The sequence below is a fragment of the Oreochromis aureus genome, linkage group 3 (genome assembly GCF_013358895.1).
Source record: "Oreochromis aureus strain Israel breed Guangdong linkage group 3, ZZ_aureus, whole genome shotgun sequence".
NCBI lineage: Eukaryota > Metazoa > Chordata > Actinopteri > Cichliformes > Cichlidae > Oreochromis > Oreochromis aureus.
The window spans coordinates 66,088,818-66,107,820 of record NC_052944.1 but is presented as its reverse complement, the minus strand read 5'-3'; the positions used below and the strand labels follow the sequence as shown (position 1 = coordinate 66,107,820).

The following is a 19,003-nucleotide window of genomic DNA, read 5'->3' as shown; positions in this document are numbered from 1 at the left end:
TGGACTTCTTGTTGTTGTTCAGACATTGAAGAGTTTTCTTTCTGTTTTTCTTTCTTTCAGCAGATGTTGGTCTGCAGGAGGTTTTAGATGAACATAAGATCAGTCTGAGGAGGAGATGTGAGCGTGTGACTGAAGGAAGTGATGAAACAGGAAGTAGAACCCTCCTCAACAGGATCTACACTGAGCTCTACATCACAGAGGGACAGAGTGAAGAGGTTCATACCCAACATGAGGTGAGGCAGCTGGAGACAGCTTCCAAGATGGACGCCCTCCATGGCGCTCCAATCAGGTGCCAGGACATCTTTAAAGCCTTACCTGACCAACAGAGACCCATCAGAGTGGTTCTGACCAACGGCGTGGCTGGTGTTGGAAAAACCTTCTCAGTGCAGAAGTTCACTCTGGACTGGGCAGAGGGCTTGGAGAACCAACATGTCAGTGTGGTGGTTCTGCTTTCATTCAGGAGCTGAACCTGATCAGAGATGAGCAGTACAGTCTTCTGGAGCTGCTCCATGTTTTCCATCCAACATTACAGAAGGTCACAGCAGAGAAGCTGGCTGTCTCTCAGCTTTTGTTCATCTTTGACGGCCTGGATGAAAGCAGACTTTCATTGAATTTCACCAACAGGAAGCTGCTGTCTGATGTCACACAGAAGTCATCAGTCAGCCAGCTGCTGACAAACCTCATCCAGGGGAATCTGCTTCCCTCGGCTCTCGTCTGGATAACTTCCCGACCTGCAGCAGCCAATCAGATCCCTCCTACGTGTGTCGACAGGCTAACAGAAGTACGAGGCTTCACTGACGCCCAGAAGGAGGAGTACTTCAGGAGGAGATTCAGTGATGAAGAGTTGTCCAGCAGAATCATCTCCCACATGAAGACATCCAGGAGCCTCCACATCATGTGTAGAATCCCAGTCTTCTGCTGGATCACTGCTACAGTTCTGGAGCACATGTTGACTACAGAGCAGAGAGGAGAGCTGCCCAAGACCCTGACTGACATGTACTCACACTTCCTGCTGGTTCAGACAAAGAGGAAGAAGAACAAGTACCACGAGGGACGTGAGACGAGTCCACAGGAGCTGACGGAGGCTGACAGGGAAGTTCTTCTGAAGCTGGGGAGGCTGGCGTTTGAACATCTGGAGAAAGGAAACATCATGTTCTACCAAGAAGACCTGGAGCAGTGTGGTCTGGATGTGACAGAGGCCTCGGTGTACTCAGGAGTTTGTACAGAGATCTTCAAAAGAGAGTGTGTGATCTTCCAGAAACCAGTCTACTGCTTTGTTCATCTGAGCATTCAGGAGTTTCTGGCTGCAGTCTACATGTTCCACTGTTTCACCAGCAGGAAGACAAAGGTGCTGAAGGACTTCCTGGGAAAAAAATACAAAGAGTCATCTCTGGATAAATTTTTGATGGAAACACTAATAAAATCCTTCAGGAGTAAAAATGGTCGTCTGGACCTGTTTGCTCGCTTCCTTCACGGCCTCTGTCTGGAGTCCAACCAGAGACTCTTAGGAGGTCTGCTGGGTCAGACAGAGATCAGTCCAGGAACCATCCAGAGAGTCATTAAGAATCTAAAAGAAAGGAAGACAACATCCTCTCCTGACAGAAGCATCAACATCTTCCACTGTCTGGTGGAGATGAACGACCTCTCAGTACATCAGGAGATCCAAGAGTTCCTGAAGTCAGAGAACAGATCAGAGAAGAAACTCTCTATGATCCACTGCTCAGCTCTGGCCTTCATGCTGCAGATGTCAGAGGAGGTTCTGGATGAGTTGGACCTGCAGAAGTACAACACAACAAAGGAGGGACAACTGAGACTGATTCCAGCTGTGAGGAACTGCAGAAAGGCTCGGTGAGTCCAGATGTGATCATTAATATTATCAATTAGTGATAGTTTAGTTACTCAGTCATAAACTGCAATAATTTCTTATTTGAGGTCACACTAGGGCTGGCACAAACAATTATGTTGATAGTCGACTAATCATCGCTGCCCTAGTTCACAGTTAATAGTTGTTTTCATGCTTTAAAAATGTTTTCTTTCTATCAGAACACTACATTTGTATTATTCTGGCAGAAACCTTGGTAGGAGAGTGCACCTTCACATGTATATGGGTGTGTAACTGAGTTTTTCACCACGTCGTCTGGTTTTAGTCTTACGCTGAGTTTGCAGTCTGACGTGTTTTATCTGTGTGCTGTTTCCACTCGGTCGTGTTCACACGGTGCAGCAGATAGTAATGACAGTGTTGTTTATGTCTGTGCTGCTGTTGGTCTGTTAGCTTTGCTCCTTAGGAGAGAAGACTGAAGTGAAACTTTACAAAGAACGTGTTTGTAGTAAAGTGAAACTGTGTGAAACAGTGAAAGTGGTCCAAAGCAGCCTCTGTTTGTGCTTCTGATCACTGCTCTTTCTGTCTGATGTTATTCTCTTTATCTGGGTGTAACCGGGTCATAAATCCACATGTGTTCTAGGCACTGTTAATGCTAGCATGAATAGATCATTCTTGCTAGCTTGGAAGTTGTGGTGGGTCGAGCAAACCCTCATCCCTGCTGTTTGTATTTGGTTGTTGGAGCTGGAGCGGGCAAGTTGTTTACTTGGAGGTCTTTGTTTCTTTTTACCTTTCATTGTCAGACACAACGCAGGAATACAACGGATTCACTTTCTTTATTTTTCCAACCAATTATTGAACGTGTGAACAATCACATTATCTGTGACATCATCACCATCAGCATATGTGCTCTAGTTCTCTAGTTTTTCTTTTCTCTGTACTAAAGAGCTGAGATGGACAGCAGTGTGCCAGCATACATCCAGAATTAGAGTCAAGCTGTGAGCTGTCACCTTTTGTGACTCCGCCCCTTTACAATAATTTTAATTGATTAAAATGGTTAGGGACAAATGCAGTCGCATGGCAGGATGCTGTAAACGGACCAAGCCTTAGTCAGGAACTGAGATAATCCATCCACAATATGAGGTTAGTCATTAATATACTGCTGCAGGGGCTGAGCTGTAGCTACATGTAAGGGTTTAAAAACTGAGCTTTAAAATAAACAGTGGTGATAAAAACTGAGAGAGGCCGACAGTGATCACTGACTGTTTTTAGGGGCTTGTTCAGATTAAATAGAACAAGATACAAAACATTAAAATATGTTATAAACACAACAGGCTTATTAAACACAGAGCAGTTTGGGCCTGGAAGCAGGATTCATCACATCATCACTTAAAGACCGGATTGTACGAAGGTGGAACCATCGATAACCTCACATCTGTCCATTGCAAGACATTTCATTTTGTACAAATCTTCCAGGTTTGTGTTTTTCCATCTGAGCAGACCTGCTTTCTGCACCATCCTTTCAGCAGCTTTATACGTTTCACCACACTGTGTAATGTGGCCCTAACAGTCCTCCATATAACAGAGACCCAGCAGTGACTGGTGAAGCCCAGTGTGAGGGTCTCTGTCTTTGAAATAAAGAGAGCTGGTGGTGAACGTGGTGGTGAGGGAATCACTGTGTTCTCCTGAGGTTGAACATTGGTCCGCCTCCCTGCTTCCTTTTTACTTAGACAGTTTCCACAGATCCTTGTTACTGACGTTCACCTGAGGGCCAGTTTGGAAGTCGCCACTCAGACCACAGTGCAGATGTTACACAGACACAGATTTGAAATCAAAGGATAAATATGTGTTAAAGATGTTTTGCATCACTTTATGAACGTCTCTCCAGTTTTTCTTAATATTCTTGCAATCCAAACATATGCTAGTGCTGTGCTGCCTCATAGCCACAGTTCCTCCAACATTCAGAGCCTCCATCATCATAATACACCTTTAGAGCTGGGTAATGGAAAAACGAACAAAGCTTTTCCAGCAGAATTCCTTCCATACATGTGATTTTGTGCCTTTCCAATGAAAAGAACAAATGTTTTGCCATTCTTCTTCTGCCACCACCAGACCCCCTCTTTGTCCCATCTTTATATACTTTGACTGATTGTTAAAATCATGAAGACTTTTGTATAATTGTGAAATTACACCTTTCTTAATTTGTGACTTATAATTAGTGTGAATGCTTGAAAAGCATTCACAGTATTGTTCTTCTAATCTTTATTAGTGTGAATGCTTGTAAAAGCATTCACAGTATTGTTGTTGTAATCTTTATTATTAGTGTGAATGCTTGTAAAAGCATTCACAGTATTGTTGTTGTAACCTTTATTATTAGTGTGAATGCTTGTAAAAGCATTCACAGTATTGTTCTTCTAATTGTGTGGATGCCCTAAAGGGCTTCCACACTATTGTTTTCCTGTTTCTCTTTATTGTGTGGATGCCCTCAAGGGCTTCCACACTATTGAGTTCCTGTTTCTCTTTATTGTGTGGATGCCCTAAAGGGCTTCCACACTATTGAGTTCCTGTTTCTCTTTATTCTTTATTATTCCTCTAGTTGCTTCCGTACGTTTTTTGCCGATTAACTACTCCCTCAGTTTTCAGTCGATTTTCTCAGTTCAAATTCTAAACTGTTCTGCCCTTTCTGCTAATGCCAGCTATGACTTTTGGTGTTTATTACTATTATACTTTTTAAAATATTACACTTTTTTCCTTTAATTTGTCCCATTGAAATGAATGGGAAACTTCCACAATTCTGCTAAAACTTGCTTGTCTTTGAAACTTAACTACTTCCTCATGCTTTCACCTAGAAACTCCATTCAAACTTTAAAATGTTCTCAGATTATTGGGCTATTCCTGTCTGATTCAGCTTTTTCAGATCTTCTACTGTTTTAATCTTATCTCTCTTTAAGTTTTCAGTTGCAAAATTGTGATTTTTCAGAAAATACATGCGTTGCTATGGTTGCTATGCAATTAAGTCAGAGTGAGTGCTGGTCCGTTCTGAATTTTCTCTTCATGTCTAAACAACTTCTTGCTACTTGCTCAATTTCCACTCAACCCCCACAAATTATACATCAAAATGTAGGTATTTTTGCTGGCTTTCAGAAAATGTCACTAACATTCTTGTGGGATTTACACATTTTTTTGCAAATCTCTTCAGAGCAACACAAGGTCTGAAAACGCTCCATTGAAACTCTATGGAGAGTTTCTTCAAAATCAGCGCTGGATTTCTCTAATGAGAGGCATTTTCAAATCGTCATATCTCCTTAACGAAACAATGTTGAGACATGAGGCTTGTGCCAATATATCTTCAGACATCCCTGATGCTCACAATTCAAGAATTTTTTCCTCACCTATTACCGTTTGGCCATGAATTACACTTGTTTGAGGATAGGAAATTTGTCCCTCGCTCCAGATTTCAAACTCTGGAAACGAGGCACTTTTTTCTCTCGTCATATCTTTTTGATGGATTTCCACAGAGACCTGAAAATTCCCATGACTGTTCACCAAAGCCTGCTGTTTCTTACGGTGAAAGAATGATTTTGATGCTCCATATAGATTTAGAGCATCTTTTCAGACCGCCGCCCCCTTTCCAGGTGGCGCAATCAGTAATGACACGGCTCTGCAGCTCAAACGTCGTGGGTTCAATCCCACCTTGGTCCACGTTTTTTTTTTTTTTTCACTACAAATTTATACAGTATCACAGACCTGTAATTTATATTGCTAATTTATTACAATTCTGCAAAGTTTTATGATTTTAGCAGCTTTTCTAATATGGACCTCAGATTCTTGTTAACGCTCCATGGCAGAAACAAGTACACAGCCTGATGAAGCAGACAGAGGCAGTACCTCTGATTGGTGAATTTGAGCAGAACCAGGTTGTTCTTTCATTTTATTTCTTTATTTATTTCACACATGGTTCAACAGTGTTTCTTTTTCTACATACAGAACCTTCTGCCTCTTTTCAGCAGAAATTCTGCTCATTCACCTCTTCTCTTGTGTTGGAGTGCCCTCTTGTGGCGCCTTTTGAGTAGTGCCTTAGTAAACGTGAACACTGCAAAGAAGTGGTATCAGACTGGTTTGTAGTGGAGGAATTTGTTGCCAGTTTCTTTCATCTTTAATCCGTATTCATGTTGTAATGTAGTAACTTTTGTGGCACAAATACCACAATATAGCAGAAACACTATGTTTTGGCACAAATACTTTGATTTGGTATACTTTAGCTTCTTCACCCCTTTTCAGCAAAATTTTCATTTTTTTCACCCCTTTTCAGCACAAATTCCATTTTTTTTGGGCTGTTTTCAGAAAAAAAAACTCTTTTCAGCAGAAACTCTGCTGATTCATCTCTTTTCAGCGCAAGTTTCTGCTGATTTACCTCTTTTCTGCAAAATTTTCAGCTTTTTCACCTCTTCTCAGCACAATTCTCAGCAGCTTCCGCTCATTTTAGCTGAATTGTCGGTCTCTCCTCCACTTTTTTGAGAGAATGAGTTTAGCTCAGTGAGATGAGTAGCTGCCTTGAGACCAGGAGGGCCAGGTTCGAATCCTGCTCAGGGTGAAATGTTTTTTTCACCACCATACAACTTTTTGCAACTTTTCATCTTTTTCCGCTTTTCAGCAGACAGCTTCAGCGTTAAGGCATCCACACAGCATTTTCGCAGGAAATGCAAATTTTTCTAGTTCTTTATTATTCCTGTTGCTTCCGTACGTTTTTCGGCACTTAACTACTCCTCCAGTTTTCAGCCGATTTTCTCAGTTCAAACTCTAAACTGTTCTGCCCTTTCTGCTAATTCCAGCTATGACTTTTGGTGTTTATTACTATTATACGTTTTAAAATATTACACTTTTTTCCTTTAATTTGTACGATTGAAATGAATGGAAAACTTCCACAATTTTGCTAAAACTTGCTTGTCTTTGAAACTTAACTACGTCCTCATGCTTTCACCTAGAAACTCCATTCAAATTTTAAAATGTTCTCAGATTATTGGGCTATTCCTGTCTGATTCAGCTTTTTCAGATCTTCTACCGCTTTAATCTTATCTCTCTTTAAGTTTTCAGTTGCAAAATTGTGATTTTTCAGAAAATACATGCGTTGCTATGGTTGCTATGCAATTAAGTCAGAGTGAGTGCTGGTCCGTTCTGAATTTTCTCTTCATGTCCAAACAACTTCTTGCTACTCGCTCAATTTCCACTCAACCCCCACAAATTATACGTCAAAACGTAGGTATTTTTGCTGGCTTTCAGACAATGTCACTATCTTTATTGTGAGATTTACCGTTTTTTGGCAATTTGCCTCGGAGTGACACAAGGTCTCAATACTCCCCATTCAAAGTCTATGGGGAGGTTTTGAAATTCAGAGCTGAAATTCTGTAACGGGAGGCATTTTCAAATCGCCATATCTCCTTAATAAAGCAAAGTTAGGACATGAGGCTTGTGCCAATATATCTTCAGACACTGCTGACACTCACAGTGGAAGCAGTTTTTACAATTATCTTACCGTTGAGCAATGAATTACGTTTGTTTGAGGGGTGGAAATCTGGCCTTCTCTCAGCCTTCAAACTCTGGAAATGAAGCCGTTTCTTCTCTCGTCATATCTCCGCAACGGAGGTAGAAAGAGCAATGAAAATCACAGTCAAAGTACACCAAAGTCCGCTGATTCACCCAGTATAAGAATTATGCTGCTAGCCCTCCTAGTTTTTGATTACACGACATTTTGTAACTCCAAAAAACGGCGTTTTTCACCTCTCACCGCGATCTATTTTCTGACTGCCCAAGTATCTGTCTTTCAGACCGCCGCCCCCTTTCCAGGTGGCGCAATCAGTAATGACACGGCTCTGCAGCTCAAAGGTCGTGGGTTCAATCCCACCTTGGTCCACGTTTTTTTTTTTCACTACAAATTTATACACTATCACAGACCTGTAATTTATATTGCTAATTTATTACAGTTGGTCGAGAGCATCCTGACCAACTGTATAACAGTCTGGTACGGGAACTGCTCTGCCTCGGACCGGAAGGCGTTGCAGAGGGTCGTGAAAACTGCCCAGCGCATCGCCGGAGCACCACTTCCTGCCATAAAGGACATCTACAGGAAGCGGTGTCTGAAAAGGGCTGGGAAAATCATCAGAGACCCCAGTCACCCATCACATGGACTCTTCACCCTCCTGCCCTCTGGGAGGCGCTACAGGAGCCTCCGGACTAAGACCACCAGGTACCGGAACAGCTTCTTCCCCACAGCTGTCAGACTCCTGAACTCTGCCTCCTGACATCTGACCCACGTTAAACTCATGGACTGAACATACACACACCCACAACCACTAGCACTTTACCACTACTGTATAGTTCTGTGTAGATAATCATTCTGTACATACGATAATTTTTAATCCCACAACTGTTTATAACTTACATAGTTCACATTCTGTATAACTGTATATCTCAGATTTCTGTATAGTTTTTTATTTCATATTTATATCCTGTTCATAGCCTGTACATAGCTTGTACTCACTACAGCCTGTACATACTTATAGTTATAGAATATTCATAACATACTTCACACTGTGTACATTATAACATACCATAATAGACCCATTTCTGTAATATACTTACACATCTCTATTATTGCTAATTTATATTGTAATATATCTATATCACGACTAAAGCACTTTCTGGATGGATGCAAACTGCATTTCGTTGCCCTGTACCTGTGACATATGCAATGACAATAAAGTTGAATTCTATTCTATTCTATTCTATTCTATTCTATTCAATTCTGCAAAGTTTTATGATTTTAGCAGCTTTTCTAATATGGACCTCAGATTCTTGTTAACGCTCCATGGCAGAAACAAGTACACAGCCTGATGAAGCAGACAGAGGCAGTACCTCTGATTGGTGAATTTGAGCAGAACCAGGTTGTTCTTTCATTTTATTTCTTTATTTATCTCACACATGGTTCAACAGTGTTTCTTTTTCTTTTCTTTTTTTTTCTTTTTTTTTCTTTTTTTTATTAAACCTGTCCCGTTTGGTTCTTTTGCCATCAGAATTATTGTCTAAAGGCGAAGAAAGATGCCCAACGGATTTACTTTACTCAAATGGACCATCCCAGCCTTGCCGTAATGGTCCATTTGATTCACCTTTATTGTTTATTTTATTTTCACTTGCTGAATACGGGACAGACTTGACTGGTGGAAAGAAAGGGAGAAAGAAAGAGGGGAAGAAAAAAAAAAAAAAAAAAAAACCTGAGAAGAGGGACGGGAAAAAGGGCAAAAAACAAAACCAACAGAATAAGCAGACAAAAAATACATATATCGATCACCTGGATCACCTGTTGAGAAAGAAAAAGAAAGCAAGCAGAAGAAAACGAGAGTAATAAACAAGATCACAATGATATATGGGAATATGACAGTAAATACTAAATATTAAACATTATTGTGCAGCACGTGAGATCGACAGCGCACAGTGTGCTTTGAGGTAGGAGCCAAAAAGGGTGTAGTTTGTGTGTGTGATCACCCGTGTGTGCACCTGTGAGCATGAACGCGCTTGTTTTTAAAAAGGTTCCTTCATGTAATGATCTGCTAGAGGGTGTGGGGGGCCACTGCCCCGCCCTCCAGGGCATGAAGCAGGTATGGAGGAGATCAAAACTCCAGACATCCAGAGGCCCCAGAACACAAGAGACCAAGGAAGACCAACAGAGGGGCAGCCGCGCACTATATCCCAGAAAAAGAGCTGAGGAGAGTCCCAGATGAGGGGTCACTCAGCAGCCGCGAGCAGAAGCCGCGGGGGCTGCAGTGACGTGCCCGTGAGCTCTGCCGGCAGCCAGCTGTGCCTGAGTGACCGAGCCCCGGCCGAGGGCCAAGGGCACCCCATCCCAAGTGGCCCGAGCGAGCCCCAGGCTCCATGCCCCGATAAGCAGCCGCCAAGGAGTGAGCCGGTGGGTACCTGGGCGCCCACCCCCGGACACAAAGAACCACCAACGCACCGATGTCTGAGGGCGTCTGCCACCGGCAGGGGAAGTGGTGGGGAGATGGGCCTCCAAACCTTGGAGGGCCTGAGATGTCCCCAGAGAGGTGGCGCCTGATACCCAACCTGACATATAGACACAGACAAACAGGCACACACAGATACAAACATCTATTCCCACCCTCATGCTCTCATATACAATTACTCAACACTCACCCAACGTGGAGACAGACATAGAGAGACACTGTACACACAATCACACTCCCCAAGCGTACTCTAAGCCCCGGGTCTAGGTACCCTTGCCCTGGAGGGGGGAAACTGCGCCCAGACCCAGGTGGTGTTACCCTTTTCCCTGCGGTGGGGAGAAGCAGACTGCCCGACTCCGCAGCAGCAGGGAGGCCCCACATTCCAGACCCCAGTCAGACGGCCAACTCCTCCTCCTAGCCCCCGCCTCCAGCAGGCCGCAGAGAACGGGGTGTAGGAAGACTCAAACCTCCTCCACCCGCTCATATGTAGTGTTGATGTATGTGTGTTCTAAGGTGCATTTAAAACCCAGGAGGGCATGGAGCTACCTGCCAGAGCAGCAGGTAAGCGTATAGCCCCTCCTGCTAGCCCTCAATGTCTACGTGTATTTAAAATTGAGAGGTGGGCAACGACGCCAGGGGTGAAGTGTACACCCTGATGGTAATTTGGAATCCGTGTAGCGTGCCCACCCCCAAGATCCTATATGTATGTGTAATGAGAGTGTGAGTAATGTGAATGTCTAAGTTGTGGGATAAAATTGAGGCAGAGGCAGCCAGAAGGGGACAGAGGGGGGGATGTCTCCTCTGCACCCTGGTGACACACCCCTACCCCAAGGCCCTGCATGTGTGGGTGATTGTGGTGGAGCGGGAAGAGGGAGGCAGCTGGAGATGGGGAGGGAAGGAAGGAGGGCAGTGACCCCTCCTGGGGCCAGCTCCCCGCTGACCCCAGTAGGCGCCCCATACTCTGCAACCCGCCAGGAAAGGGGGCCCAGGCCCATCCGGACCGGGGCCCAGTGCAGCAACGCCGCCCGCCCCACAGAGCCCGGGACAGTCCACCTGACCCCACCACAGAGAAAACTGCACCCACCCCATCATCCACTCATCTTCCAGACTACACAAGACAATAGACGCCCAGGCTGAGATCTTCCTCCACCTCTCCTGTATCTCCCCCTCCTGCAGAGAGAGTTCCTGAAGAGAGGAAATCTCCTGCAGGATTTGACAACCTCCCCCACCAGTTGAAGAGCCCCCCAGGTGGTTCGATGCACAGGCGGCACCCTGCGCCAGGACTGGGCCCCCATACACCCACCCGCCCACAACCCCGGCAACACACCAACCAGGACCCAAGCCCCTGAGGCTTGGCCAGGGCCCCAGCCCAGAGACGGAGTGCCCCAGAACCTCACGCCCATCCCGGACCCACCCAGGGGCAGCCAGGCTACCAGGTCAGTAACCCACGTCCGTCAGGACAGACCTCCCTAGCCCTGCTGCACGCAGCCACGAGGAAACCGTCACCTAAGAGCCAACAGAGCCCCTAATTGGCCATGACCGCTACCCCGGTTGAGCCCCCAAGGAAGATGCTCCCGGGAACCCCTGATGCCCTAAGCCTGTCCCTACCCCCACACCTATCACAACAGTGAAGGTGGGACCAAACGAAGACCCCCACCCCACTAGGTGATGGAGCTGATCAAAGGAGCCCAGAGCAATTGATCTGATGTGGTGGCAGAGGCTGTATCAAGACTAATGTAATCTAATAGATAATTTCTATATTGGTTAGAATTAAGATTATTTTTATTTTTCCAGTTCATGAGGACTGTTTTCTTGGCTATGCATAGGGCAGTGAAAACCATATGGGCTATATTCTTTTCCGGAGTGACATTATCTAACCTGCCCAACAAACATACTAAAGGGGAAGTTGGAATGTTACATTTCAGACACTTTGATAAGTCTTCACATATCTCGCGCCAAAACTTCTGAACTGGTGGACAGAACCAAAGAGCGTGGATATAATTGTCCGTGAATTGGTTTTGCAGTGTGAGCAGTTGTTGGTAGACGAAAGCCCATCTTGAACATCCGATGGCCTGTATAGTGCACTCTATGTAGCATTTTGTATTGAATTAATTGAAGACTGGGATTTCTAATTAGATGAAAGGTTTTAAGCAAATCTGAGACCAGAAGTTTTGGTCAAAGTTAACTGATAAATCCGCTTCCCATTTTGCAATAGGAAGTGATATTGATTCATCTGTTTTAGAAAGCATTCTGTATATTTTGGATAGTAATTTGGGGTTTTAAGAGTAAGAAATTGAACCACACTTGGTGGCGTTTGTAGTTCAACTTGACCCGGTTTAAATCTCTTTTTTATTATGGATTTAATTTGTTGATATTCTAAAAATTTTTTCTTGTTGATCCCATATTGTGTAACTAGTCTGTCAAATGAAATAAATTCTGTTCCTTCTAGTATATGTTCTAAATATTTGATTCCTTTACTACTCCAATCTGAAAAGTTTATCATATTATTGTTTTGTAATATGTCAGGGTTGTTCCAGATAGGTGTACGCTTTGCATGGGATTAATGAAGACTCTGTCAACTTCAGAAACTCCCACCACGCTGTCAGAGAAGAGCTGATGTTGATGCTTTTGAAGCATTCATGTCGTTGGATGTTTGAGCTGATAAATGGTAGATCTGAAATCTCTAGATTATTGCAAAATGCTTGTTCTACATCTAGCCAAGGTTCATCTAAGAGGGTATGTTTTTGCCATCCTGAGATAAACTGAAGCCTGTTGGCTAAGAAGTAGTGCTGAAAGTTAGGTAGTTCTAATCCTCCTTTATCCTTGGTCTTTTGTAGTGTTTTTAAGCTTATACGTGGGGGCTTATTTTTCCAAAGGAATTTGGACATATATGAATCTAGAGATCTGAACCAATCTTGCGGGCGGTTTAGTTGGGATCATTGAGAATAAATAATTTATTTTGGTAAGACCATCATTTTTATAGCGGCAACCCTTCCCATGAGTGATATGGGTAGATATTTCCACCTAGCCAGATCACCTTCTACCTTCTTTAAAAGTGGGATATGGTTTAATTTAGTTAGATCTGCAAGCTTGGGAGATACATTAATACCTAAATATTTTATATTTCCGATTGCAGTGGAGTAGAAGAGGAATTATGGAAGGAGCAATTAATCGGAAGGACTGTAGATTTTGACCAGTTAATTGAGTAATCTGATATTCTTGCAAAAGAGTTTATCAGTTCAATCACCCCAGAGATATTGGTTTGTGAATTTTGGAGAAAGAGTAACACATCATCCGCATAAAGGCTGATTTTATGTTCCACGTTCTTGCATTTTATGCCCTTAATTACTGAATTCTGTCTAATTGCTGCTGCTAGTGGTTCGATAAAAATTGCAAACAGTGAAGGGAGAGTGGGCATCCCTGCCTGGTGCCCCTCAGGAGACAGAAGCTGGAGGATGTCTGGTCATTTGTTCTGACACAAGCTGTTGGGGAATTATATAATATTTTTAACCAGTTGATGAAAGAAGATCCAAAACCAAATTTGTATAAAGTTGCAAATAGAAATTTCCAGTTAACTCTGTCAAACGCTTTTTCTGCATCTAAAGAAAATATTGTAGTTTCAAGGTTTTTACTGTATGAGTAGTCTATCAAATTAAGTAATCTACGTGTATTTGTTGATGAGTGCCTACCTTTTATGAAACCAGTTTGGTCAGGATGAATTAAGAGGGGGTTATTTTCTCTAGTCTCTTCGAGAGAGCTTTGCAGATTATTTTGAGGTCTACATTTATAAGGGATATTGGACGATAGCTTGAGGGATATACAGGGTCTTTGCCTGGTTTTAGCAGGAGATTAATGTTTGCAGAATTCATATTTGATGGAAGTCTGCCATTTTCTTTGATTTCCAACAACGTTCTGTAAAAACTGGTGTTAGAACCATCCAGAATTCTTTGTAGAATTCTGCAGGAAAGCCATCTGGGCCTGGAGCCTTATTATTGGGCATACTTATCAGGGCTTCCTGGAGTTCACCTGGTGTCAGTAGCGAATCTAGTGCCATTGCTTGAGTGTCTAATAATTTTGGGAGAGTTATGTTGTCTAAAAACTGATCAATTTCCTTTTTAGATGGGTTTATTTGTGGTGAATACAACGTTTTATAGAAATCCCTGAAAATGTTGTTTATTTGTTTCGGGTCATATACTGTGTTCCCAGATGAATCTTGAACAGCACATATAGTTGTTTTTTCTTTATTTATTTTTAGCTGGTTTGCTAGAAATTGACCGGATTTATTACTATGTTCATAATTTTGTGTTTAGTCTTTGTACTAAGAATTTTGTTTTTTATCAATTATCTCATTTAATTCTAGTTTTGTTTTGCGTATTTTGTTCAATGTTTCCTGATCTTGGTGAGACGCGTGAGGCTTCTTCTAGGGATTTGATGGTTTTTCTAATTCCTGAATATTTTTGTTTTCTTCTTTCTTTTATGTGATGAGAAAGAAATTATTTTACCTCTCATCACAGCTTTCCCTGCTTCCCATAGAACAGAAGCTGATGTTCCGGAGTGTCATTAAAGTCTAAATATGAAGTCCACTCTTTTTAAAATATTTAATAAAGTCTTCATCTTTAAGCAGTGATGTATTAAATCTCCAGTTTTTACTTGGCGTAGTATTATTCTTGTGCATTAGTGTTAAAGATACAGGAGCATGATCGCTGACAGCTATAGGATGAATCTCAGTGTCTGAAATGTCACTCAGCAGTGAGCTGCTGACCAAAAAATAATCCAGACGAGAGTAGGAGTGATGAACATGTGAGAAGAAAGAATATTCCTTACTGTTGGGGTGAAGGGAGCGCCATGCATCGCAAAGACCAAAGTCGCTCATATACTGTTTGATTATATTTGTGGACTGCCAATTACGCTGAGTTCCTGCTGTATTGAGCCTATCCATTTCTTCATTTAGTCCAAGGTTGAGGTCGCCTCCAAGAACAAGTGTGCCATCTAAGTGTTCAGAGAGTGCACTGAAAAACTGTGAAAAAATGAGGGATCATCAACATTTGGACCATATACACTTACAATACATAGCTTTTTATCACATATAGATAGTTTAATGATTAAGAATCTGCCCTCTGGATCTATAACTGTATCGAGTACTGTGAAATTAATATTTTTATGTATTAAAATTGCTACTCCCTTTGTCTAGAATTATAACAAGCTGAGAACACATTAGGAAACTCAGGTGTTTTAAGTTCATTCGAACCTTTAAGAGGTCTGTGGGTCTCTTGTAAAGGACAACATCTGCCTGTAGTTTTTTTTGAGTTGGTTAAATATTTTAACCTCTTTTCTCTGGAGCCAGCTCCATTTACATTCCATGTAACGAATCTTAGTTCACCCATAGATATGTTTGTATAACTAGGGGTGTATGCTGTGTGTGTGGCTTAGACAGGTGGAGAGAATACATCACCAGTTCATAAATAAAGAGAAGGAGAGAGAGAAAAATGCGTGGCGAGATGCTCCCTGAGTCTGATTATCTGAGTGCATATTTACTAATATGAGTAGTACGCTTGACTTAAGTGTGTGTATCCTATACTGTGTGCGCTGTCTGTCTGATGTAAATGTGCTGCCGTTGAGCGCATGATTGTGCGTGATCGTGCTGTGCGTGTGTGTCGAAATAAAGTTTGTGGATGAGTCTGGAAGCAGGTGATCAAGCAGTGAAAGAAATAAAGAAAGAAACCAAGTACAAGGGTGAGCAGCATAAAACAGGAGGGGGAAAAGAGAGGAAAAAAAAAGCGAGAAGGAGAGAAAACAATAGCAAAAAAACAAAAACAAAAAAAACAAACAAACCCTGAAACATTCCAATCATACCGTTGACGGAGAGTGACGGTGTTAATTCTGCTATGAAATTAAGATGAGCCGATTTGATACTGGTAAGTTAAACAGATGTTAATGTTAAGTTAATGCAAGTTAGTGTGAGTGGATAGGAAAGGGTGTAGCGGATTCTTATCTGGTGTGAAGTTAATACAGCCACGGAGTGATGTCGGGTCGCGTGGGCTGTCCGTCCACGCACAGCCGGTCCACAGCGATGACAGCGCGGAGCCCTTCTGGATGAAGCTGCGTCGGATTGGGAACAGGACCCTGCGTCGCTCCAGGATCTCTTTGGGGAACTGGTCGTTCACGCTGAAGTCCGCCCTTTTAATTCCCTCCCGCTGCTTTTCACCTGTTCCTTTTGTTTGAAGTGGCCAAATTTGGCCACAATAGGACGTGGTCTCCCGGCCGGCGCCCTCACGGCCCCCCCAAGCGATGCACTCTATCGAAGGCAATGTTCTTTACGGTGTCCTCCGGCAGCTTCAGGTGGATTTTAGTGAAGCTTTTCACCGTTGCCTCTGCATCCTCTCCGCAGATTCTGGAATGCCGGAAAATACAAGGTTGTCACGCATGCTACGGGCTTGTAGATCGATAACTGACTCTTTTATTTTTTATTTTCAGTGTTTAGCTGGGTCACATTATCGGTGAGAGATTTGACCGACTCCGTGGCGTGGCATTTTCAGCGGCAAGCGCTTCCACTTGCTGCTGGCTGAACTCCAGGGATTCTCGCAGAGATTTAAATTCCCGTGTAAAATCTCCACCAGGGACAGCCTCGCATCGAAACTGGACAATCGTTGGTCGATTGACTCCAGGATGTCTGCAATGTCTTTGCCGGCAGGTGATGTTGTGCCGGGGAGTCTGCCGGGCGACATCTCTTCGATGACGGTGTCTCAATTTTGGCCGGGAAGATGCACTCTGGGCCTTCTTCATGACTAAATCTTGGAAACAGCGGTCGATGTAATCTTGGAGAGCGTCTAAACTCTCCCCGTTGTCCTCCAGGGTGTTAGGGATGATAGGACAGATGTTGTTAGTTATGTGACAATTGATTATTATATTTGGTAATGCTAAAGCTTAAAGAAACTTTGTTCAGTTCTAAACTACCATTCACTTAAATTTTCCGCCAAAATCTCCGGCGTCTGACGTCAGTTACAGCATGTGTCGCTTACCTTGTCCGTCACTTCCGTCACTTACCTTCCGTCCTCTGCTCTCCATCTGTTTCTTTTTCTACATACAGAACCTTCTGCCTCTTTTCAGCAGAAATTCTGCTCATTCACCTCTTCTCTTGTGTTGGAGTGCCCTCTTGTGGCGCCTTTTGGGTAGTGCCTTAGTAAACGTGAACTCCAAAGAAGTGGTATCAGACTGGTTTGTAGTGGAGGAATTTGTTGCCAGTTTCTTTCATCTTTAATCCGTATTCATGTTGTAATGTAGTAACTTTTGTGGCACAAATACCACAATATGGCAGAAACACTATGTTTTGGCACAAATACTTTGATTTGGTATACTTTAGCTTCTTCACCCCTTTTCAGCAAAATTTTCATTTTTTCACACCTTTTCAGCACAAATTCCATTTTTTTGGGCTGTTTTCAGAAAAAAAAACTCTTTTCAGCAGAAACTCTGCTGATTCATCTCTTTCCAGCGCAAGTTTCTGCTGCTTTGCCTCTTTTCTGCAGAAATTCTGCTGATTTACCTCTTCTCTGAAAAATTTTCAGCTTTTTCACCTCTTCTCAGCACAATTCTCAGCAGCTTCCGCTCATTTTAGCTGAATTGTCGGTCTCTCCTCCACTTTTTTGAGAGAATGAGTTTAGCTCAGTGAGATGAGTAGCTGCCTAGGTTCGAATCCTGCTCAGGGTGAAATGTTTTTTTCACCACCATACAACTTTTTGCAACTTTTCATCTTTTTCAGCTTTTCAGCAGACAGCTTCAGTGTTAAGGCATCCACACAGCATTTTCGCAGGAAATGCAAATTTTTCTAGTTCTTTATTATTCCTGTTGCTTCCGTACGTTTTTCGGCACTTAACTACTCCTCCAGTTTTCAGCCGATTTTCTCAGTTCAAACTCTAAACTGTTCTGCCCTTTCTGCTAATTCCAGCTATGACTTTTGGTGTTTATTACTATTATACGTTTTAAAATATTACACTTTTTTCCTTTAATTTGTCCCATTGAAATGAATGGAAAACTTCCACAATTTTGCTAAAACTTGCTTGTCTTTGAAACTTAACTACGTCCTCATGCTTTCACCTAGAAACTCCATTCAAACTTTAAAATGTTCTCAGATTATTGGGCTATTCCTGTCTGATTCAGCTTTTTCAGATCTTCTACCGTTTTAATCTTATCTCTCTTTAAGTTTTCAGTTGCAAAATTGTGATTTTTCAGAAAATACATGCGTTGCTATGGTTGCTATGCAATTAAGTCAGAGTGAGTGCTGGTCCGTTCTGAATTTTCTCTTCATGTCTAAACAACTTCTTGCTACTCGCTCAATTTCCACTCAACCCCCACAAATTATACATCAAAACGTAGGTATTTTTGCTGGCTTTCAGACAATGTCACTATCTTTATTGTGAGATTTACCGTTTTTTTTGCAATTTGCCTCGGAGTGACACAAGGTCTGACAACTCCCCATTCAAAGTCTATGGCAGGGGTCCCCAATCTCAGTCCACGAGGGCCGGTGTCCCTGCAGGTTTTAGATGTGTCCTTGATCCATCACAGCTGATTTAAATGGATAAATTACCTTCTCAACATGTCTTGAAGTTCTCCAGAGGCCTGGTAATGAGCTAATCATGTGATTCAGGTGTGTTGACCCAGGGTGAGATCTAAAACCTGCAGGGACACCGGCCCTCGTGGACTGAGATTGGGGACCCCTGGTCTATGGGGAGGTTTTGAAATTCAGAGCTGAAATTCTGTAACGGGAGGCATTTTCAAATCGCCATATCTCCTTAATAAAGCAAAGTTAGGACATGAGGCTTGTGCCAATATATCTTCAGACACTGCTGACACTCACAGTGGAAGCAGTTTTTACAATTATCTTACCGTTGAGCAATGAATTACGTTTGTTTGAGGGGTGGAAATCTGTCCTCCTCTCAGTTTTCAAACTCCGAAAATGAAGCTGTTTCTTCTCTCGTCATATCTCCGCGACGGAGGTAGAAAGAGCAATGAAAATCACAGTCAAAGTACACCAAAGTCCGCTGATTCACCCAGTACAAGAATTATGCTGCTAGCCCTCCTAGTTTTTGAGTTGCACGACGTTTTGTAACTCCAAAAAACGGCGTTTTTCGCCGCTCACCGCGATCTAATTCTGACTCCTCAAGTGTCTGTGTTT

The 19,003-nt window shown here is 42.8% G+C and overlaps 1 pseudogene; it reads left to right on the top strand.

The window, feature by feature from the left end:
• The first annotated feature begins 287 nt into the window (after nucleotides 1-287).
• The window catches only part of LOC120437349, a 58,729-nt pseudogene continuing 40,013 nt past the window's right edge, over nucleotides 288-19,003 (top strand).